Here is a 26,028-nt window from a genome sequence, read left to right as displayed (position 1 = left end):
TTTAGTTTTTTTTTTTTGTTTTTTTTTATTGATTAATTTTTGTTACAAATGATTCTCCTTTTTTCCCCCAGTGATTCCCCCCTCCCCCTTCCCTCCCTGCCCCTTCCCCCGATTGTTGTCCATGTCCACTGTTCATGCATACATGCATATAAATTCTGTTGTTCATCCCTCTCTCAGCTCCCCACTCCTTAGGGGATTGTCCTCAAACTGTTATGTTCATTATATTCCAGAAATCAGTGAGATCATATGAAATTTGTCTTTCTCTGCTTGGCTTGTTTCACTTAGGATGATACTTTCCAGGTCCCTCCATGTAGTCTCAAAGGATAAGAGATCTTTCTTTCTTACCGCTGCGTAGTACTCCATTGTGTATATGTACCACAGCTTTTTAATCCATTCTTCTACTGATGGGCACTTGGGCTGTTTCCAGATCTTAGCGATTGTAAATAGTGCTGCTACAAAGATGGGGGTACATATATTCTTTCTGATTGGTGTTTCAGGCTTCTTAGGGTATATTCCTAGAAGTGGGATCACTGGGTCAAATGGGAGTTCAATTTTTAATTTTTTGAGGTGACACCATATTGTTTTCCATAGTGGCTGCACCAGTCTGCATTCCCACCAACAGTGTACTAGAGTCCCCTTTTCTCCACACCCTTGCCAACACTTGTTGTTTGATGATTTGTTGATGGCAGCCATTCTGATCGGTGTGAGGTGATACCTCATTGTTGTTTTGATTTGCATCTCTCTGATGATTAGTGATGATGAACATTTCTTCATATGTCTCTTAGCCATTTGTATGTCCTGTTTGGAGAGGTGTCTATTTAGTTCCTCTGCCCATTTTTTAATTGGATTCTTTGTCTTCCTTTTGTGGAGTTGTATGAGCACTCTATATGTATTGGAAATTAACCCCTTATCTGATATATCATTGGCAATTATGCTCTCCCATACAGTGGGTAGCCTTTCCGTTTTGATGATTGTATCTTTTGCTGTGCAGAAGCTTTTGAGTTTGATGTAGTCCCATGTGTTCATTTTCTCCTTTGTTTCTATTGCCTTAGGTGATGTGTCAGTAAAAATTCTGCTGCGTATGATGTCTGAGATTTTGTTGCCCACAGTCTCCTCTAGGATTTTTATGGATTCATGAGTTACATTTAAGTCTTTTATCCATTTTGAGTTTATTTTGGTGTAGGGTGTAAGTTGATGGTCTAGTTTCATTTTTCGGCAAGTAGCTGTCCAATTTTCCCAGCACCATTTATTAAAGAGGCTGTCCTTACTCCACTGTATGCTCTTGCCACCTTTGTCAAATATTAATTGAGCATATTGCCTAGGGTCCATTTCTGGGTTCTCTATTCTGTTCCACTGGTCTATATACCTGTTCTTGTGCCAGTACCAGGCTGTTTTGATTATGGTGGCTTTGTAGTATAATCTGAAATCTGGTATTGTGATCCCTCCAACTTTGTTCTTCCTTTTCAAGATTGCTGTGGCTATTCGAGGCCTTTTTTGGTTCCATATGAACTTTTGAAGTAATTGTTCTAATTCTTTGAAGTATGCCGTTGGTATTTTGATGGGGATTGCGTTGAATCTATAGATTGCTTTGGGTAATATGGACATTTTAATGATGTTAATTCTCCCAATCCATGAACAGGGTATGTTCTTCCACTTTTTTACATCTTGCTCTATTTCATTTTTCAAAGTCCTGTAGTTTTCTGCGAATAGGTCCTTTATCTCTTTGGTTAAGTTTATTCCTAGGTATCTTAATTTTTTTGCCGCAATGGTAAATGGGATTGTTTGCCTAGTTTCTCTTTCTGTGAGTTCATCATTGGTGTATAAGAATGCCATCGATTTCTTGACGTTAATTTTGTATCCTGCTACTTTGCCAAATTCATTTATTAAGTCTAGTAAGCTTTTGGTGGAGTCTTTGGGGTTTTCTATGTACAGTATCATGTCATCTGCAAATAATGACAATTTCACTTCCTCCTTTCCAATTTGGATCCCTTTTATTTTTTCTTCCTGTCTGATTGCTGTGGCTAAGACTTCTAGTACTATGTTAAATAGGAGTGGCGAAAGTGGGCATCCTTGCCTTGTTCCTGTTCTTAAGGGAAATGCTTTTAGTTTTTGCCCATTGAGTATGATGTTGGCTGTAGGTCTTTCATATATGGCCTTTATTATGTCTAGGTATGATCCCTCAATTCCCACACTGCTGAGCGTTTTTATCAGAAATGGATGCTGGATTTTGTCAAAGGCTTTTTCAGCATCTATTGATATGATCATGTGGTTTTTATTCTTCAATTTATTTATGTGGTGTATCACATTTATGGATTTGCGAATATTGTACCAGCCTTGCATCCCTGGGATGAATCCCACCTGGTCATGGTGGATAATTTTTCTGGTGTATTGCTGGATTCGATTTGCTAGTATTTTGTTCAGGATTTTGGCATCTATGTTCATCAGGGATATTGGCCTGTAGTTTTCTTTCTTTGTTGTGTCTTTTTCTGGTTTTGGAATTAGAGTTATGCTGGCTTCATAAAACGAGTTTGGCAGTCTTCCTTCTTCTTGAATTTTTTGAAATAGTTTGAGGAGAATGGGTATTAATTCTTCTTTGAATGTTCGGTAAAACTCCCCTGTGAAGCCATCTGGGCCTGGGCTTTTGTTTGCTGGAAGAGTCTTGATTACATCTTCAATTTCTTCTGTTGTTATTGGTCTGTTCAAGTTTTCAATCTCTATCTGATCCAATTTTGGGAGGCTGTGTGTTTCTAAAAATTTGTCCATTTCGCTTAGATTTTCGAATTTGTTGCCGTATAATTTTTCATAGTAGTTGTTAACGATCTTTTGTATTTCTGTAGGGTCAGTTGTTATCTCTCCTGTTTCATTTCTGATTTTATGTATTTGGGTTCTCTGTCTTTGTTTCTTGGTGAGTCTAGCTAAGGGTCCATCAATCTTGTTTATCTTTTCGAAAAACCAGCTCTTTGTTTTATTGATCCTCTGGATTGTTTTTTTGGTCTCTATGTCGTTTATTTCTGCTCTGATCCTTACTATTTCTTTTCTTCTACTTGCTCTGGGGTTTTCTTTTTGTTTACTCTCTAGTTCTTTAAGTTGTGAGGTTAGGTAGTCTATTAGAGATTTTTCTTCTTTTTTGAGGTAGGCCTGTAGTGCTATAAACTTCCCTCTCAGAACTGCTTTTGCTGCATCCCATAGATTTTGTATTGTTGTGTCCTCATTTTCATTGGTTTCCAGGAAGTTTTTGATTTCTTCCTTGATTTCCTCGGTGACCCATTCATTGTTTAATAACATTCTATTTAGCTTCCATGTGTTAAAATGTCTTTGTATGTTCTTCTTGCAATTGATTTCTAGTTTCATACCATTGTGGTCTGAGAAGATGCTTGTTATAATTTCAATCTTCTTGAACTTGTAGAGACTTAGTTTGTGCCCTAACATGTGGTCTATCTTTGAGAATGTTCCATGTGCACTTGAGAAGAATGTGAATTCTGTAGTTTTGGGGTGTAGTTCTCTGTAGATATTTATTACATCCATTTGGTCTAGTGCTTCATTTAGAGTCTCTGTTTCCTTGCTAATTTTTTGTCTAGAGGATCTATCCAGTGATGTGAGCGGGGTGTTGAAGTCCCCTGTTATGATTGTATTGCTATCGATTTCTCCTTTGAAGTCCTCCAGAAGATTTTTAATATATTTTGGTGCTCCTATATTGGGTGCATATATGTTTATCAAGGTTATATCTTCCTGTTGGATAGATCTTTTCAATATTATGTAGTGGGCTTCTTTGTCTCTAGTTATGGCCTTCAATCTGAAGTCTATTTTATCAGATATCAGTATTGCTACCCCAGCTTTTTTTTCTTTTCCATTTGCTTGAAAGATTTTTTTCCATCCCTTCACTTTCAATCTATGTGAGTCTTTTGTTGTGAGGTGGGTTTCTTGTAAACAGCATATAGATGAGTCTTGCTTTCTTATCCAATCAGCTACTCTGTGTCTTTTTATGGGAGCATTCAGTCCATTTACATTTAAGGTGGTTATTGATATGTACTTATTTATTGCCATTTTTGTTTAGTGTGGTTCTATTTATCTTCCCATTTCTCCTGGTAATTACAGCAGTCCTTTTAACATTTCTTGCAGTGCTGGTTTGGTGCTAATGTACTCCCTTAGCCTTATTTTGTCTGGGAAGCTCTTTATTTGACCTTCTATTTTGAACGATAGCCTTGCTGGGTAGAGTAGTCTTGGATTCAGATCCTTGTTTTTCATGACCTTGATTACTTCATCCCATTCCCTTCGTGCCTGTAATGTTTCTTGTGAGAAGGCAGCTGAGAGCCTTATGGGGGTTCCTTTATAGGTAACCTGTTGCTTATCTCTTGCTGCTTTTAGGATTCTCTCTTTGTCTTGAATTTTTGGCAGTTTGATTACTATGTGTCTTGGTGTGGGCCTGTTTGGGTTCTTCTTACTTGGGGCTCTCTGAGCTTCTTGAACTTGAATGCCTTCTTCCTTCACCAAATTAGGGAAGTTTTCTGTCACTATTTCTTTGAATATATTCTCTAGCCCTCGCTTACTTTCTTCTTCTTCAGGGACTCCTATGATATGAATATTATTACGTTTCCAGTTGTCCCACAATTCTCTTAAGCTCTCTTCTTGTTTTTTAATCTTTTTTTCCTTTTGGTTTTCTGATTGGTTGATTTCTTCTAGCCTGTCTTCTAATTCACTGATCCGGTCCTCAGCTTCCCCTACTCTGCTTTTTAGACCTTCCAGTGTGTTTTTCATTTCTGATATGTCATTCTTCATTTCTTCCTGTTGGTTTTTCATTTCCAGATGGTTTATTTTCAACATTTCTATGTCTTTACTAATGTTTCTCATGTCCTTACACATGCTGTTGAGCTTCCGCAACATCATGGCTCTAAATTCTAGTTCTGTTAACTTGCTTAACTGCACCTCATTTATTTCATCTTCTGTAGAGGTCTCTTGATCTTTCATTTAATTTTAGTTTTATTTTGAGATCTGTAGAGTTTGAATAAACATGTGTATTGTGTTGCCTGGCTGTGTGCTGAGCTCCAAGACATTTCAAACTTCCCACATGTCTCAGCCTTCCTTTCCCTTGGTCCGTTCCTCACTGCCTAACCTGCCTCTATTTTCTCACTACCTTTGACACATTATTCTTGATATACAAAACTACACAGAATGGAACAAACTAAAGCTGAACCATATCCTCCTCATTACGCACACTGAGAAAAGATTGAAAATAGCATACATTTTTGAGAACTGCTACACACTGATGGACATGCTGTTAGCCCAAAGGCCTTTAGTTCATGTGTTGATATTAAACCAAATAGTATTCATTGTGAATTGTATTTGTTTTAATCATTAACGTATAAACATTTTTTTTCACTGTTCCAATCAACTTATATTTATAGCCATTAAATATAACGCATTCTCGTTACTCACTTTCCTTTGCTACCATGACTCAAACATATAACTTATTTTTCCTTGTCCTTGTTCCACGAAACTCATGAACTAGGTCAGTTCCCCTTGAGTAACTGTAATCTAACAAACCTAAGAAATGCTAAGAACAACATCAATTTATTTTAATGAACAAATAATTCTTAAAAACCAGAAGGAAGGTAATCTAAACTTAGACTTAAAATAAGACAAATAAGCAAATTAATAGCTTTGAACCAAGTAAACTATATAAGAGGTCTGGGAAATTTTTTTAAGCTTTCATAAATGAAGAACGCAAGTATATTCCATAAGAATCCACCCAGTTTTCTTGAGGTAAAAACAGTATGCTCAGTGAGATACCTTTATTTAGAAGGGGACAATAAAAGAGAAAATAATAAGGGTGAGAAGTTCAGTCTTACACATTTAATCAAGAGAGAAGAAAAATATGAGAAACATGTCTCTGAGAAAATTTAAGGAGGATCTGACTGTGCATGATAGCTCCAAAGGCTGCAGTTCCTAAGTTTTAGTAGAAAAAGATATAATGCATGAAAAATGCAATTGTCTATCAGGCATAATTGATATAGATTTTAAAACCATGATTTAATTCTTAGCATGGGGTGGTAAAGGCAAAATCTTGAGTTATTCCTTGATTAAATGAGAACCGAAATATTTATTGGAATAAGAAAGATAGCAAATAGAAACTGGCCCGTCGAGCCAACTGCAGAGTAAAACCCTAGAAATGTAAGGAAAAGTATCTGAACTCTGATGAAGTTCAAATCCAAATAATTAAAAACATACAAAAAACTTGGACAACTGGAAGAAATGAAAGCTTATGGTTGGGGAGGACCAGGGGATCAGATTTCTAGGAATATTCTGGGGAAGTAAAGTCTAGATTTCTCCTTTTTGTCCTTAATGTTGTAACTCTGAGAGGCTGAAGCTAGAAGCATGACAAAATAATTATGAAATCGAAGCTGAAAACTTGTTCCAGGTTGTACTCACAAATATCAGTTCACACTTTTAAGCCATTAAGGATGTTCATGCTGCTCCAAACCCTGTAAAATAGTATAATGGGTAAGTAAGATTGTGTTTCATTATTATGCACCACTGGCCCAGATGTTATAAAGCATCTTGTTAGGTTCATTCATATCAAGAAGGCAGCAAAACAGTTGGGGCAACAGGTAGGATAATATTCAGGGGATGCTGGACCATTACTAGGTTGAGGATCCAAGAGCTTGAGGGGGGCTGAACTGCAGGCCTCTGAGCTCTCCTTTAACCTACTTTTGATATTGGCGATTATTAAGAGAACAGCTGCACTTACAAACAAGAAAACAGTCTACAGTGGGCATGGATTCATTTGCAGGTAACCTGTGGCCAGGATTCATATGGAATGATGGGGCTATATTGCAATCAAATTTATGCTTCTGCTTCACTCATGAGAAACACAGTTTAGGGGCTAACTTAGATTTTGTCTCCACCTATAGCTATAGAAGGGTATCACTAGCCTAATTATGGAGAATATCAAGTAAATCAAAATGAATTCACATGGAAAAACTTAGAAGACAATTGAAGTGGACAAAAGTAAAAATGATAAATAATAAAATAACAGACACCAGTGAAATAAAAACGGAGAAAACCAATTGAACAGGATTATATAATGGTGTTTTGAAATTTAATAAAATGTTATAAAAATTGGACATAATAGGCAATTGGATTGGAAAAAAAAAAAAAAACGCTAAATAAAAATACTGACCATGGAAATGATAATCCAGTATTTAAGGTGAATAAAATCAAATTGGATAATTCAGGAAATTCAGTAGAAAAAATATATTCGAATCACAGATGGTGAACTCTGAAAGACTGCAGCAACGTAAGATTGTACAAATGACTATAATACAGAAAGCGCATTAAATCACATATAGATATCATAAACATGACTATCAAAGTGCTGCTCTGGATATGAAGATTTTGGAAAGTTAGCATTTTTGAAAGGATGGCAAACTCTTGGAAAGTTAGTAAATTGGAACATTCTTACATTGCAGAAAGTGTTCTTACTAGATAATGAATGTAATTGTAAAAAGAGTTGGCACACTATCAAATTAAGTTTTAGATATTTGCTGAAAATGATAGAGAAGCAAAGAGCAGCAGGAAACTGCTATCCCAGTCTTCAAGGAAGAAAATCCTGTTGTTTTCTCAAATAAAAATTAGTAAAGGTAAAGCTTATAAAATTTGAGAAAAGTTTCCATTTAAATTGCAGTCTCATTTAAATTTAAGATCATTTTGAGTTTAGAAACCATATTAAGATCATTAATAATATAATATTCCAGAATATAACATTTCCTATTTTGATAGGATATTACACTCATAAAAAATTATATGATATTTGATTTGTTGAACTCTGTGATTTGAAAACAAATACATCCCTAATATTATCTTGATTTCTACTTTCAGCTGTAATGGAAAAAAGGAGGTAAATTTCACCTCTTGTCATAACTTCTTTCCCTTAGGCAGAAAAAAGTATAAATCAATGTTGTTTTATCTTAGACACCAGGCAGCACATGACAGTAATATATGGGAGAAAGAAAACAAATCAAGTGATTCTGTTTGCTCCAGTCGAGAACCCTGAAGCAGGTTCCAGGCTACAGTGCAGGAAAACAGCTGTCAGTGCCACTGAGTGGAGGGGACCAAGACAGGCTGCAGAGAAGTCAGGGTAGATCATGTGTATGGCATGTATGAAACGGAACTGCAGGAGGCCAGAAATAAAATCGATGCAAAGTAGTAAGAGATTTCAAAGGTCTTGAGAGAGATTCAGAGACTGTAATACCTGGGAAGTTAGGCAGAAGCCCCAATGTGTCTAAGCTTAGTTGTGAAACTAAAATACCTATAAGCTAAGATCTTTAAGACTTCATGGTAATAAAGCCTGAAAGTAAATGATGAAAAAAAATCGTTCAAATAACTTGACTGTGCATAATATAAATGCCCGATATTTAAAGGAATGCAACAAATTTCAGCATCTGACAATATAAAATTGATGATCTCTAGCACCCACTATAGGACTATCAGGCACATAAAACTACAAGATATTATGAAACATAAAAATGACAATAGTGATGGAAATTGAAGACAAAGATACTAAAGCAGGTATTATAAATATTCCTTATGTGCTCAATAAGTTAGAGAAATGAGTTTGATAAAAATAAATATATACAAAATTCTCCAATTGAAATTCTGGAGATAGATAAAAAATAAAGTATCTAAAATAAAAAAAAAAATTAGTAGATTAAATAAGTAACATATTAGCCAAAGCAGAAGGAAAAAAACAGTGAACTCGAAAATAGATCACAGATAGAAGACTAAAAACAAAATGAAGAGTCTGTATATTTTCACACATGTAATTGAATTAAAAATAAAAGTAAGAGGGGGTTATTGGAAGGAGAGTGTCAATGGGGAAAAAAGGAGAAAAATCTGTAACAAAAATAAATTAATAAAAATAAATAAATAAATACGGAGCAATAAAAAATAAAATAAAAGGAAGAAATAATGGCTAAATGATTTTTAGAGGTAATTAAAAGTATAAATAGTTTTAAAAGTTTTGGCATGGATAAATCTTAAATGCATTATGAAAAATGAAAGGTTAGACAAAAAATAATTACATAGTATAGAATTTACATTAAACTTTAAATTTGAAGAAATACTGTGATTGGAAGCAAATCAATGGATGCTCCAGGCTGGTGGATGGTAAGAAGAAATCACTGTCAAGAGATATGAAAGCACTTTCTAGCGTTATGGAAATCTATAGTACAAAGTTATGGTGTATACACCTGTATATATTGGTCAAAACTAAAGGAGTTGGGCCCTGGCCAGTTTGACTCAGCAGTTAGAGCGTCAGCCTGTGGTCCAGAGAGACCTGGGTTCAGTTCCTGCTAAGGGCACGTACTTCGGTTGCAGTTTGTCCCCGGCCCTGGTTGGGTCTTGTGGGAGGCAGCCACTCGATGTGTCCCTTTCACGTCGATGTTTCTTTCCCTCTTTCTCTTCCTCTTTCTCCCTCCCACTCTATCTGAACAAAAAATAGAAAAATATCCTCGAGTAAGGATAAAAAAAACCAATTAGTTAGTAAATTTTAATGAATGCAAATTATACCCCAATAAAGACAATTTTAAATAAATGATTTGGATTTGTGGAATATAAGAAAACATAAGTTAGAAGATTTCCAGGTGTGTGTGTTCTCTCTACACTGGGCATTTTTCATGAAATTTTGATACAAATAGAGTATGCTAGTTTTATCTAGTGTATATTTCAAACAGTCTATATTACTACCCAAATTAAATATTTCTGAATTTTCTGGAATGTTCTCAATTTACCATTTAAATAGATGTTTCTCATTACATAAGTTTATATGTTTATGGGAAAAGAAATAGGTGGTGACCATGCTTCACAAAAATTAGGTATTCAGTGCTAGATGTACTATTAATTAAATGATCATAGTTTGAGTATTATATATAACTGGTTAGTATTATATGAATAGTTCGGGTGGTCATCAGGATACATTTTTATAGGACATAGAACAGAAGAATTGAAAGCGGGGCCATTTTGTAATTCAGACACATTGTCATTTAATTTCAGGCTTACCTCTTTGGTCTAGGCTGGGTCTCTAACTGCTGTACATGTTTCTAGATAATCTTGACCTCTAACTCTGAGGTCAGGTGTTTGTGTGTAGCTCCATAACAGTCCTGACTTCTATAGAAGACCGACATTACTGAGGTCAGGAACACAAGAATTGGCATGGTTTTTAGTTCATCTTCATGGGTTTAAACTCTTGCTTGTGAGTTTCAGCTTCTTCTTGTTTAACCCAACATAATATTTATTTCTGTTTCTCTACTTTCTGTCTGTGCACTTCAAGCTCTAACATCAGACACAAAAGCAAAGACATTAGAGCAAAGATTGATCAATTTCTATGAGTGCGTAAAGCTAATTCCTTTAAAACTTATGTATAATTATGTCTTATAATTAATATATACTTTATTTATGTATATGTGTAATTATATACCCACATTTATAAATAAATTGCATGTCAAGAATATTATGTTCGGTGTTAGATTTTTTTGAATTTTGATGTATACAGCAATAAAATATTTATTTATAGGAATTTTACTGGAAAACATTAATTTTCCATAAACATAAACAGAAATATAAACCAAGAGTATATTTAAAAAAAGAAATGAAAAACTGATAGAGTATAAATATGACATCAAACAGCATTTTTGGTTGCTGTTAAAAATAATTCAATTTATATTTATTTGGCATATATTAAAAAATGAATACATTTGGAAATAAAAATATATTATATTTCACTCAACACTTAAGCAGAAGACTTTAAATTTAAATTATACCACCCTATACCAATGTGGGCATTATTAGGTAAATATTATTCTAAGTCTTTTAATTTCTCAGTCTTAAAATATTATAGAGTACTAAAATTTATATTGAATATTATATATGTTTGTGTGCATGTATGAGTATACCAAGTAAAAATGATAACTTATAAGACTTAGTAATCAGAATTATATGTATATAAATATACAGATGCACATGCTAATAATTAAAATAACACATGTACATAAATATAAATGAAAGAATTTAATGTTATAAATTGGAGGGATTATCATGTGTCTAGTTCATTACATGGGACCCCAACAAAGATCAAATGTATTGGATTTCAGTTTAGTATAGAGTCTGGCATGTAGACATTCATTCATTTTTCATTATTCAATTTAGTTATTCATCATCATAATCATGCTATGAATATAGCTATGAACTATGCATAAAATTGTTAATTATTTGTAAAAGTTGGAAAGAGACATCACTTTAAATGACTATATAACTTACCTTTAAATACCTATGCCTGTAATCTAATTTATAGTAAAAAAATATTTTGTTATACACAAACATTTTAGATTCACATTAGAATATGAACATATGTAGGCTTTGACTTTTAAGGTAAATTTCTTGAAAATGAAATGCAAACCATTTTAAAAAACGTGAAAAGTAAGCAGTTAAAAATTAGATGTGATGTAATGCAAAATTATGATAGATTACTGAATGCTTTTCTTACACAGGCATTCCAAAAGTTTTTGTAAGTCACTGCTAAACAGTATCAAGGATTGTAATGGAACAGAGGGAATAGTTTGTCTGGTTCGTAACTACCAATTGCCATTTAACAATCTTTCTCTTCACTGTGCCTTTTGCAGTGTTACACTCATAGAACACTTAAATATCACAATAATTCTTGTCAATTGTCAAGATGATAACTCTGAAGACAGTTGTACAGCCACTAAGAAACTAATTAACATTATTATAGGAGACTGTATATGATGATTAACAATTAAACTTAAACTTTCAGAATAGAAGCTGGTGCTCCCTAGAGGACAGTCTGCATAGATTATTGCTAAATAAAGAACTTAATGAAATTTCTGCATACACAAGTCACGTAATTATGATTCTTTGCCACAGGCATTAACAGTTAAATGTGCACCTGTAATTCTGAATACATTTTTTCTGTGTAAATAGGTACTGAATAATAATATTTGCGTTTTATCAACAACACAACAACATGACATTGTGACTATTTTTCAAGTTTCTGATCTTGGCTATTATAATATTTGACCATATATATTTTTTAAATATACATTTTCCCAAAATAAGGGGACATAGTATAAAGATATGAACTATTTATTCATAACCATATCTCAGAGGATTTTTAGTACATCAGAGACCAGATTCTGGGAAAACATAACCTCTGTTATGTTCAAAGACTTAATATAAAAGTCATTTTCAAAGAATAGTCTAAGCATTAATTAATTTTCTTGGGAATTTAGCATTGCATGTGTTTTCTTTTTCATTTATGTGTATGAATATATGGTAATTTCAGGGAAATTATATCCTTTTACTGTCAAATCAGCAACATAAAATCTAAATGGAACTAAAAATGTTGTATGGTGAGAATTCCATTTTGCACTTATCAATTTGGTGTGCTTGTTCATAATTAGTGAATTTAACAAAGTTTTCTGCTTTATTTTTTTCCTAAGAAATTTAATGTTAGCAACACATATATTTTTGAAATTTGTAATTTATGCATATTCATTAATATTAGTGCATTTCCTAAAATAAGTTAAGAAACTTGTTGAGTTAGCCAAATGTTATTTCATATGTATATATTACTATATACATGTGATATATGTGTGTATATATAATATGTATACATATACCCATAATATATGTATTCTTAAATTATTTGGGGTATCAGAAGTCTGATTTTACAAACTGTTCCTCCTGATATATACCATTTATTTTTGAAATATAAATATTAAAGAGACTTATTATGGTTAGACCTTAAAACATATTAGTATACATATAGGCTTGTTTGTTTTTGTTTTTTTTTATAATCCTCACCGAGGACATTTTTGCATTTATCTTCAGATAGAGTGGAAGGGAGAGAGAGAGAGAGAAACATCGATGTAAGAGAGACACATTGAGTGGCTGCCACCCATACGACCCCAACCGGGGCGGGGTCAAACTGCAACCAAGGTCCGCGCCCTTAGCGGGCACTGAACCCAGGCCTCTCTGGTCTGTGGGCTGATGCTCTAACTGCTGAGACAAACTGTCCAGGAAAGGATTCTTTGTAATTTTAATGAAATGATTATGTTTTTATTAAGCCAGAATCTAAATAATGGTTCTAGGCTCCTGATCTCTCATACCAAATAGGGCTGACCTCATGTAAAGACTAGAATGCTGACAAAGTGACAATATGTTATTTCTTAGACTACATCATAAAGGCATTATCATTTCCAATTTAGTCCCTTGGATCATTTGTTCTATTGAAAGAGTCAACATACAGTTAAAACTAACAAGTAAAACCATAAATATCTCAAGGGAAAGGTGTAAATAAAGAGGAACTAAGACCACTGGACAACAATGAATACTGGTTTGCCAGCTATCAGGAGTGAATCTTCCAGTTCCCATTCAAGCCTTCAAAGGATTGTGGTCCCAGCTGTTATCTACCTGCAAATTCATGAGAGACACCGAGCAAGAATTGCATAGCTGAGCCCTTCCCAAGCTACTTATCCAAAAAACCCTGATATGTAATAAATTATTACTTGTGTATGTTATTAAATTTGTTGTGATTTGTAACACAATTATACTAACTAAATAGTAATCAGTTTCATAAAAATAAAAAGTATGATATGAATAGTATGGTCATACAAACATTTTTATAGTAGACAAGCAATTTTTATATCATTTTAGTTTTTTATTTAACATTTTTATTTTGAGATCATTTTAGATGCATGTGCAGATTTAAGAAATAAATACAGAGATTTCATGAACCCTTTACCCAGTTTCACCCAGTAGTTACATCTTAAAAAGGAGTGGGCAGAAGGATATCAAGGAGGGTATCAATGTGTGCAAAAGGAGGGACATCTGCAATACTTGCAACAATAAAAATAAATTTTTAAATTTTTAAAAATCTACAATACAACATTTACAACCAGGATGTGGGCACTGAAAGTAAAAAACATTTCAAATATCACAAGGATCCACTCATGTTATGCTTGGAGAACCAGTTGAAGAAACAAATGGAAATTTTAAAATTAAAAAAATAATAACTAAAATCAAAGTCTTAATAAATGGACTCAATAAGAGAACAGTGGAAACAGAGGTAAGAATTAGTGTACTTGAAATTAGAACAATAAAAATAAAAATATCTGAGCAAAAGTCATAAACTTACAGTTATGAAAAGCCGAACAACTATCATATAGAATAAACTTAAAGAAATCCACACCAATATGTATCATAAACAAACTTCTAAAAACTAGAGATAAACAAAAAAATCTTGAAAGCATAAAGATTAAAATGGAACTTTAGCTATGGGGAAAATAAACAATTTGAGTAACAGAGAATTTCTCATCCACTGTTTTTGTCATCATTTTAAAGGACAAAGGAAAGTGCCGTACCATTATTCCACTGCTGAAAAGACAGACATTTAATCAAGCATTTTATACCTAGTGAAAATACCTGTCAGGAACTAAAAGAAACTCAAAACATTTAAAGATGAAAGAAAATAAATAGAATTTGTCAACAGACCTATTCAAAATAATGACGAAAAAAACTTTCATGAAAGTAAAGGAAATTATCAAAGAACAAGACCATCAGAAAAGAAGAGCAATATAAAAAATAAAAATGTGACTGAATGTAATCCATTCTCTTTCTCTCATTGAGTTTTTTCGGTTATGTTTGATGGTTGAAACCAAAATTATAGCACTGTCTGATATGGGTTTAAACATATGGAGAAGAAATTTTAAAAACTATCTACAATATGAATGTGGAATGTTAAAGGGACATAAAGTGAAATAAAGTTTCTATAGTTTGCACAAATTGGTATGATATGGAAACCAGTAGACTGTGATAATTTATGTGTGCATAATGGAATACCTAGAGGAACCACTAAAATCAATAATTTAATACGTGTAAAATTCCTATAGGCATATTAAAATGAAATCTTAAAAAAAGTTCAATTGACCCATGTTAATGTAGAACTTAAAAACAAAACAGAAAACAAAGAAATAAAAACCAGAATATACAAAATACACAATAAAGAAAAAAATAACAAATTTAGTCATAATCTATCTATAATTACTTTAAATATATATAGTTTAAATATACAATTAAAAGACCAAGACTGTCCCGGCCAGTGTGGCTCAGTGGTTGAGCATCGACCCATCCACTAAGAGGTTGCTGGTTAGATTCTAGGTCAGGGCACATGCCCAAGTTGTGGGTCCAATCCCCAGTGGGGGGCATGTAGGAGGTGGCTAATTGATGTTCTCAGATGTTCTTTCTCATCAATGTTTTTTATCTCTCTCTCTCTCCCTCTCCATTCCTCTCTCTCTAAAAATCAATAAAGAAAAAAAATAAAAAGACCGAGATTGGAAGAATAGACTGAAAAACATGATTCGACTATGTACTGTCTGTAAGAAATTCATTTAAGTACAACAGTGAAGTAGGTTAAAAGTGAAAAGATAAAGATATATCATGCAAACATTACTTTAAAAAACACTATTATGTAAATGTTATAAACATCTGTTATGTCAAATGGATATAATTTGTCTCATATCCTTCATTAAAACCACAGAAATATGCTCAACTAGAAATGCTTATTAGGACTAAAAGGCAGTTAACCTCAATGGTGGGAGGAAATGTCCAACAAATGAGGTATAGATTAATGCTCCAGCTATCTTTCTGCAGCTGGAAGAGGCGGAGGTCCTGGCACTAATGAGCTGCCATTAATAGAGCAGCAATTTCAATACAATACTTGAATTAGGTTTTTCTTCACCTACCTCCTTCTTCCTGGATCCTCACTCCTATGAACAAGGAACATGACCCATATAAAATAATAGTATTAGTGCTAACCTCCTTCTCTTCTTTCAGGGAAACAAACTACAGAAGGGTACATTTTTCTTAGACATATTTAGCTAACTATACTGTTGTTAGTCATGGCAAGTCTATTTTCATACTTATTTAGCTATTTGAAAGTTCTTACTATTTTAACCATAAAATTATTAGTGTTCTTGGTAAATAATTATTATGAATTTTTTCTTGCAATAATAAATATACATTTATATGTCAATTGATTGATAGAACTTTAAAATACTAAATATAAAGAAGCTTTTGTTCTCAGATTACAGCTAGAGCTGAAGCAAAAGCAGAATTTGGCCACTATAATTTAAGCTGACTTTAATCTATTCTTTGTCTAGAGAAACACTATGCGACATTCTGACTTAAAATTTCATCGCATTATAAAGACTACATTCATTCTGCCTGGCCGACATGGCTCACCAGTTGAGCATCAACCCATGAACCAAGAAGTTGTCAGTTTGATGCCCAGGTTGTGGGCCCAATCCCCAGTGGGGGGCATGCAGGAGGTAGCCAGTCGATGTTCTCCCTCATCGATGTTTCTATCTTTCTCTCCCTCTCCCTTCTTCTCTCTCTAAAATCAATAAAGAAAAAATATTTTTTTAAAAAAAGACTACATTGATTGTTATGAAACTGTTATCTCATATATTATACAACATTATTTGTTTTTAATAAACAATTGTATTTTATCTTAGATTAGAAATAATTTTTTAAGTTATATTTTATGCTTAGATTATAATACATACCAAGCAATGTGGTATATAGCATACCACATATTTTTTTATTTGCTCTCACAAAGGAAAATTTGAAAAACAATATTGGAATGATAAATAACAGAGTTAAAATCGCTTTGTCTTTGCTGATTTTAAATTACACCAATAGAGAATACTGAACCAATAACTTAGGATAAGGAGTCTTGCAGTCTCAATTTTCTTTTCTTTATATCCCTAAGGTTACAAGAAAATGGATGTGTTGGTTCAAGGCAAATGTCCTTTTTATTGCTATTGCAGGAGAGTAAGCATTTTTGTTTCAATGATTTTCTGTCATTATGTGAGAATAATGGAATTTGTAACTCATAAAACTGTGTAGATAAAAGGTTTTCTTGATATGTTAAGTACCTTAGCAAATCCAATGTTCAGTTTCTTCACATGAGGAGAATAGGGTTTAGTGGTACCAATAGAACACTGATTTCCATCAAATTTGGTTTGATTCCATGAAGAACATTAACATAGAAGTGTACTTCTCCTGGCTACAGAATTTTGTTTTAGTTCTCAGAAAAAAACAAAAATGTATCCCAGAAAGGCACTAAAGAGTGTTTCATTTTTAATGATGACAAAGTAACTATATTTTAGAAAAGTAAGATCCACACTTTTTAATCCATTTCAATGTGTAATTTCACAGCCTGAGTAACAGTTTCCCAATGAAAACCATAATTAAGCTATTTTAAAACCCTTCATTGCTTGTTTCTTTTTTTTTTAACATTGTTTCCCAAGTTCCCTTGATAACATCAATTAAGTTTGTCTCAACAAACGTAAGTATAAACATCAATGTTAATGATATCCCTTCCTTTGGTTAATCATGATTTTTCTAGAGTTATAAATAGATAGACAGATATTTCAGACTATTAAAATAGTTCTATACTCTTTGAGATGATAAATAATAGTGTACTATACATGTGTAGTCATCACCACATTGATAGGCATTGTTGATAGATATTATATCTGTTTTTAATTGTCAGTTTAAAATATATAGATTGCAATAAACACAAATATACTTGATTATATACTCTAATAAACAGGTGCTTTTAACTCTAAAAGATTCATAAAAGTAATATAAGATTTGCACATTATAGAGTAATTCTCCCACTAACAAGAATATCCTAATAAAAATATATTTATAATTTTATTTTACAATTACAGTTTACAGTCAATATCATTTGTATATACCACACTGAATATATTCAATCTCATCTTAATAAATATATTTATTATCAACATCTTTACCAGCATCAAATTTCAAAAATGTAATCAATTATTTGAGTTAATAAATAATCTATTATAGTAATTTTGTTCAGAAAAATCTAAAATTTATAATGAGCATTAAAAAACTGGAAAATCAAGCAAATCCAAATATATCATAAAAATTTAATTTGTTGATATTACTGAATACTCTTTATCTTATGATTTATGTTAAAAGTTCAATAGACTACTTTAGACAACATTAAATTATAGTATCTTTGTATTATGAAATATAAAATTTTCTTTAGTATACTTAATTACACACAATGTCATTTTCTATATACATAATTATCTGTTATGTAATCTAGAAACACACTTTGAAGTGATTAACTAGCATGTTTATTTAAAATCCCACATTTTAGAGGTGTTTGCTAAATGATTTTCAGTAATTTTAAACTCTGCTGAACACTAGAAACTTTTACTAATTAACATTACATATAATGATAACCTTTTCCCATGATATTATTTAACAAAATTACTATTCTTAATTTTTAGTATACTTGAACAAATTACAAACAGCTTAGCAACTGCTATTACTCATTACAGTCCTCAATGACAAAGTTAGGAGATTGACAGCCATTAATAAGAAATATTAAAAATGGAAGTTCCGTAGTGAAATTGGTTTTATTTATTAGCATGGCCTATATTGAGTATACATTTGGGATATTATTATTTGTCTGATGTCTACCAAGTAAATCTAAATCTGAACTAATTTTATCATTTTAGATCATTAAGTAATTATTGTTCTTTTTACCCAAATTTTAAACATTTGTATATCAACAAAATAGCCTGCCAAATTTTAGTCCTACATCAAGTCAGGGAAAATCAAAGCATGCAGTTTAGGTTCTATCAATCAGAACCAATTCAATGCAGAGAATCTTGTACTGGTACAGTGCTGAGTGAGCTCAGAGAGCAAAGAGAGGGAGACTAGGTCACTTAGAGATCTGTGCCGACAAGCAGCAGCTAGAGCCTTAGTTCAGAGAAAAGAAAAGAGAGTAGTTTGTATATAAGAGTTCAGGAACGTTCCTATGAATACCACATGGGTTCAATCAATACCAAGAGGAGGTGGCTCAGGCTTGGCTGGAATCTCAGAAAAGGGAGTGATGATAGAATGACTGTGAAAGTCATTGCTGAAAACCTAGAGCAGCTGCCTTGTTGCTGGGGCTGAAAACATCACTTGGGAAATGCACAGTAGAGTTGGGACAAGTTTTCTGGTACTGACACTTAGAAAGAGGCTGCATAATAGGGGTTCTGAAAATTGATTATGGGGCTGCAGCCCACATATGTCCTTTGCTGTTGGATGGGTAATTCTAAGAAGCACCGAAGTGGGAATTTCCTGACTTCTCCCTTCCTCTGCTGCCTAATCTTCTGATAGGTCTTCCCATTAATAGAACCTTGCCAGAGTCCCATCGGCAATAAAATCTGGTTTTTTTTTCGAGGTACCATTTCCCCTGGTCACATAGAGCACACAATGGTGTGAATGGAGCTGACTGGAAACAGGTGAATGAGCCCATATTTTTATAAAAGATTTGATTCATAGGGGTCTTGATAGTATTCTTAAATTTGGGGAAATTCTGACTGAAAAAAAATCTATAAAAGCATAAAATTCCTAGAAGCAAAGGAAAATATGCATTATGACCTCTTGAGAATGTATTTTTATGAAGAGAAACTTAAATCATAAAGCCAAAGTAAACAGCCCAAATAGATAAGTAAGACTATCAGTAGCCTTATCTTATTTAGAAAATTGTAAAGAAACAGGGAGATGGCAAAACAATTCTCTACATAATGTTAATTTAAACACTTTTTCCATGTATAAATACTTAAAATTTACAAAAGCAAATTTAACTCTTTTTGAACTCAGTAATGATCTATAATTCTTTCACTCCATTTTAGAAGTTATTACAGATTATTGAGGACTGTAAAGAGTAATAGCAGAACTAAACTGTAATTTGTTCAAGTAAACTAAAAATTAGGAGTAGTAATTTTGTTCAGTAATATTATGGGAAGAGGTTATCATTGCAAAGTATCAAGTAACTTCAGAATGTGTTCTTAATTACATTTATTAAAATGAATAATGTAACCACTTTAATATACTTACCAAGTTAGCTTAAATGAATTGAGTTAATATTTATAACCTGACACATAAAACTTCTCTTTTTTATTATTATTTATAAAAAATTTTTAATTCACTGATTTAATTTACCATTTATGAAAAAACACTGCTTTGTGTTTTTAGTTTTTAAAAATTAAGAAGAAAGTTTATATATCCTGCATTCATGAAACTTACTGTTGGTGAATATGATAAAATAAGCATCCGCAACAACTGGAAACACCTATAGAACAATAAATATATAATAAGGCAGTAAATAATATCTGCAAATTAACAATGAATGTAATGATCAAGTAAAGGGAAAATCATGAGTTACTGGGATGTTTATGTAGGAGGTAGAATTTTAATATAGTTAGAGGAAGTAGAAGTAGGTTTGGGAGACTTCTGGGTTAGTATGTTAGATTAAAAATATGCATCTGAATGTGTTTCTTCTCAAAACTCCACAAAACTAAAGCAAAGGTTGTTTTTGTTTTGTTTTTAAGACCCAAAGATGACAAACACAGGGGAGAAGAAAACCACAAATTTTAGAATCTGCAAAGTAAATAAATGGTCAATAACTTAGATGAAAAAAACATTCAAATTCCAAACTATGAGTGGAAAATGATAAGAACTACATTTACAATTACAATAAAAATCTCAAATGAATAGGAACTAGAAGCATTCATACTTTTGGAAGCGGAGGTGAGGAGAATTTTAAAGAGGGTTTGGTAAGTTGTTTGAAAAGTTCTCATTCTGCTTCACAATGTTGAACAAGTGTTTCTGCTCCTCTGCTTACAGACATAGATCTCTATTGTCTGGAGCGTTTTATATGGAGAACACCAATTCGAACTGAGAGCTTGGACCTTAGGAGCAGGGAGACTCAACTATCGTAGGCATACTCAGTGATGAATGCAGAGACTTCCAGCATTCTTCACCTTCTTGGCTCCCCAAATGCCAGCATTTATAACTATCTACCAGACATGAGAATATAATGATTTTTCTGTGGAACATGACAAGTCCAAAAGGAAAGATGTAAAAATAGTGTCATCAGAGTTCACCCCCTAAAATTTCTCACTCATTTTCCATATAGTCAATATTCAATAAACTCATGCTTTTGATTTTTTAATAGAGAAGCTCAACTCTATGAGAAAAGCCTATATTATGAAATTTTAAAAGAAAATTTTAAAAAAAGGAAAAGAAAAAACAAGAAAGAAAGAAAAAAAAAAAACACTGCTCAGGAAAACCAATATTTTAAGGAAAACTATCATTAAAGTCATCACAGAGATAAGGGAAAATATATCCATGATACAAGAATAGGAAGCAAAAAAAGTATATAGAGAAATTTTTAAAGAAAATTTAATCAAAACACATTCGTAGAAATGAAAAATTCAGTGTAAAAGTTGGAAACATTTAATTATTCCAGAAAGAAATAAAAAAAATAGCCTTTATACATGGAAGTTTTGTTGTTGTTGTTTTTTAAGCAGAACTAATGAACATTAGGGGCTAAATCCAGGATTACTTAGAACCATCTTTAAAATATGAGTTTCAGAAAAAAAAAGAACACAGAAAAACAGAGGGGAGAAAATAATAAAAGAAATAACTAAAGAAACACTTTCATACTTCAAGAATATAATTTTTTTAATTGAACATATCCAAAAAGTCAATCAGAAAAGTTGATTAAAATATGTCCATGCATTGGTAGGTCACTGTGAAATTTTAGAACAATGAAAATGGTAGGATTTTAATAATGTTCTGGGAACTTAGGGTAGGGATTTAGGATTGAAAAGATTCATACACAGTACAGAAATAAAATAGTGTCAAGCTTCTCAACAGCAACACCATAAATGATAAGATGACCCAATTATGAAAGAAAATTTCATTCAAATTATAATTTGATAGTTTTTTTTTTCAATAAGTATTGGAAATATGCTTCCCCAAAATGACAAATGCACTCACACACACACACACACACACACACACACACACACACACCACAAAAATTAGGAAGGGGAAACAAGGGAATTCTCAGCTTGGAAAAAAAGGGAAATTCCAGGATCACAGCTATAAATAGGACATAGAGATTAATCATTTCAGATTAAAATAGTCATTAGGAGATAGGCATGCTGAGGAATAACACCAATAAATCCCACTACACCTCTATACTTATGATCAAGGACTGAATGTCTATGCAACTCTTGACTAAATTTTTAACTCTCTGCTTGTCTCATATTTAGGTTGATAGACTTCCTTTCTAGGCTCCTTTCCGCGGTGCCTAGAATCAGCTAAGACAATACTTTCTTCAATTTTTTAAATTTTTTTTTATTTTTACTTTGGCCTACTCCTCAGAGTTAGAGTTGACCATAGGGAACTTAAAACTACAGAGGGGGCAATTCCCTTTACTCTAAATTCTGCTGGACATCTAGTCCTGGTCCATCTTTATAAGATACTAGTCCCAGTATGTAATGATCTTCATACGACCAATTCATATGAACACTTTATGGACACTTGACTTGGGGTGGTGAGCACACAATACAGTGTACAGATGATGTATTGTAGAATTGTGCACCCGAAACCTCTATAACATTGTTAAACAGTGTCACCCCAATAAATTTAATAAAAAGGAAAAATCTATTTTTATATAATAATTTTTATCCATTGAATCATTTAATTTCTAAACAAAGTGAAAGTTATTATTAAAATGATAGTCTTTTACTGGTCTCCATGGAGAAAACAACCATGTGATGGAGAGAGTCACATGGCAAGTGTCTGAGAATGGTCCCTGGCGGAACTACAGACAGTAATAGAAAACAATGGAAGACTCAGAGAGAAATGTGCTTGCACGTTCCAAGGACACAATGAAGGCCAGTGAACTTAGTGAGCAAGGGGGAAGGTGGTGAAAGGTGAAGTCTGAAAGCTGCTCTGATCAGAACATGATGGGCAAAGATCACGGTCAAGAGGAACATGGAATGTCTTACTTTTAAATTCCTTCAAACGTAGAACATTTCAAAATGAAAAATACTTTAGACTTTATTATGGGTTTCAGGTCAAATGATGGCATAGGTAAATACAGTACTTGAATTGTCCCTCAATCACATCAAAATTACTAAAGTAAAAAACAGCCATTATTCAGAACCGTCTAAAATCTAGATGAACAGAAGTCCTACCACTGAGGATACAGAGAATCCACATAGGGATTATTACAAAGTGTGGAGACGTGAAATGGGTGGGTCCCACACCCACACGCGCTGGGTAAAAATCAGGAGGGATATCTTGGCTTTGGAGGTCCACCTGAGGAGTGAGGAGTCCCAGCCCCACCAGGCCACCCAGCCCAGGGCTCCAGTGCAGGAGGAGAAGTCCCCATAACATCTGGTTATAAAAGCTAGCTAGAATTAAAAAAAGCCCTGGCTGGTTTGACTCACTTGTTAGAGCACTGGCCCATGCACTGAAGGGTCATGGGTTCAAGTCCCAATAAAGGGCATATACCTGGTTGCAGATTCCCTCCCCAGCACTGGAGTGCTCAGTGTGGGTTAAGAGAGAGGCTGTGCCACTGGACCTTAAAGGACATCTACTAAATAAGGCCACTCTACCAAGACTAGGAGACATAGAAGCTCTTCCTAATACATAGGGAAAAACAAAAACAAAACAAAACACAAGGAGGCTGCAAAGTGAGGAGACAATGAAACATATTCAAATGAAAGAATAGAAAAAAACTTCAGAAAAAAACAAAACAAAATGGAGACAATCAATCTACTAGATGCAGAGTTCAAAACGCTGTTGATAAGGATGCCCAATGAACTTAGGGCCTGGGCTTTTGTTTGCTGGGAGTTTCTTGATTACATCTTCAATTTTATTTGTGTTATTGGTCTGTTCAAGTTTTCTATCTCTTCCTGGTTCAGTTTTGGGAGGCTGTGTGTTTCTAGAAATGTGTCCATTTCTCCTAGATTGTCCAATTTGTTGGCATGTAAGTGTTCATAGTATGTTTCGAAGATCCTTTGTATTTCTGTGGTGTTAGTTATTACTTGTCCTCTTTCATTTCTGATTTTGTCTATTTGGTTTCTCTCTTTTTCTTTCTTGGTGAGTCTGGCTAAAGGTTTATTGATCTTGTTTATCTTTTCAAAAAACCAGCTTTTTGTTTCATTGATCTTTTGAATTGTTGTTTTTTAAGTCTCTATGTCGTTTATTTCTGCTCTGACCTTTATTATTTCCTTCCTCCTATTGGCTCTGGGTTTTTCTTTTTGTTTAATTTCCAGTTCTTTATGTTGTAGTGTTAGAAAGTCAATTAGGAATTTTTCTTGTTTCTTGAGGTAGGCCAGTAGTGCTCTCTCAGGACTGCTTTCGCTGCACCCCACAGATTTTGTGTTGTTGTGTGTTCGTTTTCATTGGTTTCCAGGAAGTTTTAAATTTTTTCCTTGTTCTCGTTAGTAACCCATTTGTTGTTTAATAACATGCTATTAAGCCTCCAAATGTTTAAATGTTTTTGTGTGTTTTTATTGTAATTGAGTTCCAGTTTCATGCCACTGTGATCTGAGAAGATGCTTGATATGATTTCAATTTTTTTGAATTTGTAGAGACTTGCTTTGTGTCCTAACATGTGGTCTATCTTTGAGAATGACCCATGTGCACTTTAGAAGAATGTATATTCTGCAGCTTTGGGGTGAAATGTTCTGCAAATATCAATGAAGTCCAACTGATCTAGTTAGTCTTGTAAGGACTCTAGGTCCTTGTTAATTTTTCATCTAGAAGATATATCCTGTGGTGTCATTGGCATGTTAAAGTCACCCACTATGATTATGTTGCTATTGATCTTTCCCTTGAAGTCCTCCAGAAGTTTTTAAATTTTGGTGCTTCCATATTTGGTACGTATGTGTTTACCAGGGTTATATCCTCTTGTTGGATTGATCCTTTTAATATTATGTAGTGACCTTTTCTGTCTCTTATTATGGCCCCTGTTTTGAAGTCTATTTTGTCAGATATGAGTATTGCTACACCAGCATTTTTTCCATTTTCATTTGCTTGGAAATTTTTTTTCCATCCCTTCACTTTCATACTGTGTGAGTCTTTTGTTGTGAAATGGGTCTCTTGTAGATAGAATATATGTATGGGTCATGTTTTCTTATCCAATCAGCTACCCTATGTCTTTTGATTGGAGCATTTAAGCCATTTACATTTAAGGTAATTATTGATAGATAGTTATTAGTTGCCATTTTAATTTTATGCCTGTGTTCCTCTCTCTCTCTCTCTCTCTCTCTCTCTCTCTCTCTCTCTCTCTCTTTCTTCTTACTACAGTCCCTTCAGCATTTCTTTGCAGTGCTGGTTTGGTGGTAGCAAATTCCTTTAGCTTTTTTTAATCCATGAAGCTCTTTATTTCTCCTTCAATTTTGAATGATAGCCTTGCTGGATAGAGTAGTCTTGAATTCAGACCCTTGCCTTGCATTACTTTGTACACTCCATGCCACTTCCTTCTGGCCTGCATTATTTCTATTGAGAAATCAGCTGACAGTCTAATGGGAGCTCCCTTGTAGGTAACTTTCTGTCTCTCTCTTGCTTCTTTTAAGATTCTTCTTTGTCTTTAATGTTTGCCATTTTTATTATGATGTGTTTAGCTGTGGATCTTCTGGGGTTTATCTTGCTTGGGACTCTGTGTTTTCTGGACCTGTGTGACTTTTTCCTTCACCAATTTAGGGAAGTTTTCTGTCATTATTTCTTCAAACAGGTTATCTATTCCTTTCTTTGATTCTTTTCCTTCTGGTATCCCTATAATGTGAATGTTGTTATGTTTTGTATTGTCCCACAGTGACCTTAAACTTTCCTCCTGCTTTTAAACTTTTTTTTTTCCATTTGCTGCTCTGTTTTGGGGATGATTTTCTCTACCTTGTATTCTAAGTCACTGATTCGGTCTTTAGCTTCTTCTAATTTACTATTGAACCCTTCTCAGTTATTTTTCATAACCACTATGTCAATCTTTATTTCATTTTGATTTTTATGCATAGCGTCTATCTCTCTTTTTAAGCTGAAGTAGTTCCCAGTGAGAGC

Source organism: Molossus molossus, unplaced genomic scaffold (genome assembly GCF_014108415.1).
Source record: "Molossus molossus isolate mMolMol1 unplaced genomic scaffold, mMolMol1.p scaffold_m16_p_9, whole genome shotgun sequence".
Lineage (NCBI taxonomy): Eukaryota > Metazoa > Chordata > Mammalia > Chiroptera > Molossidae > Molossus > Molossus molossus.
Note: the sequence above shows the minus strand (reverse complement) of the source record.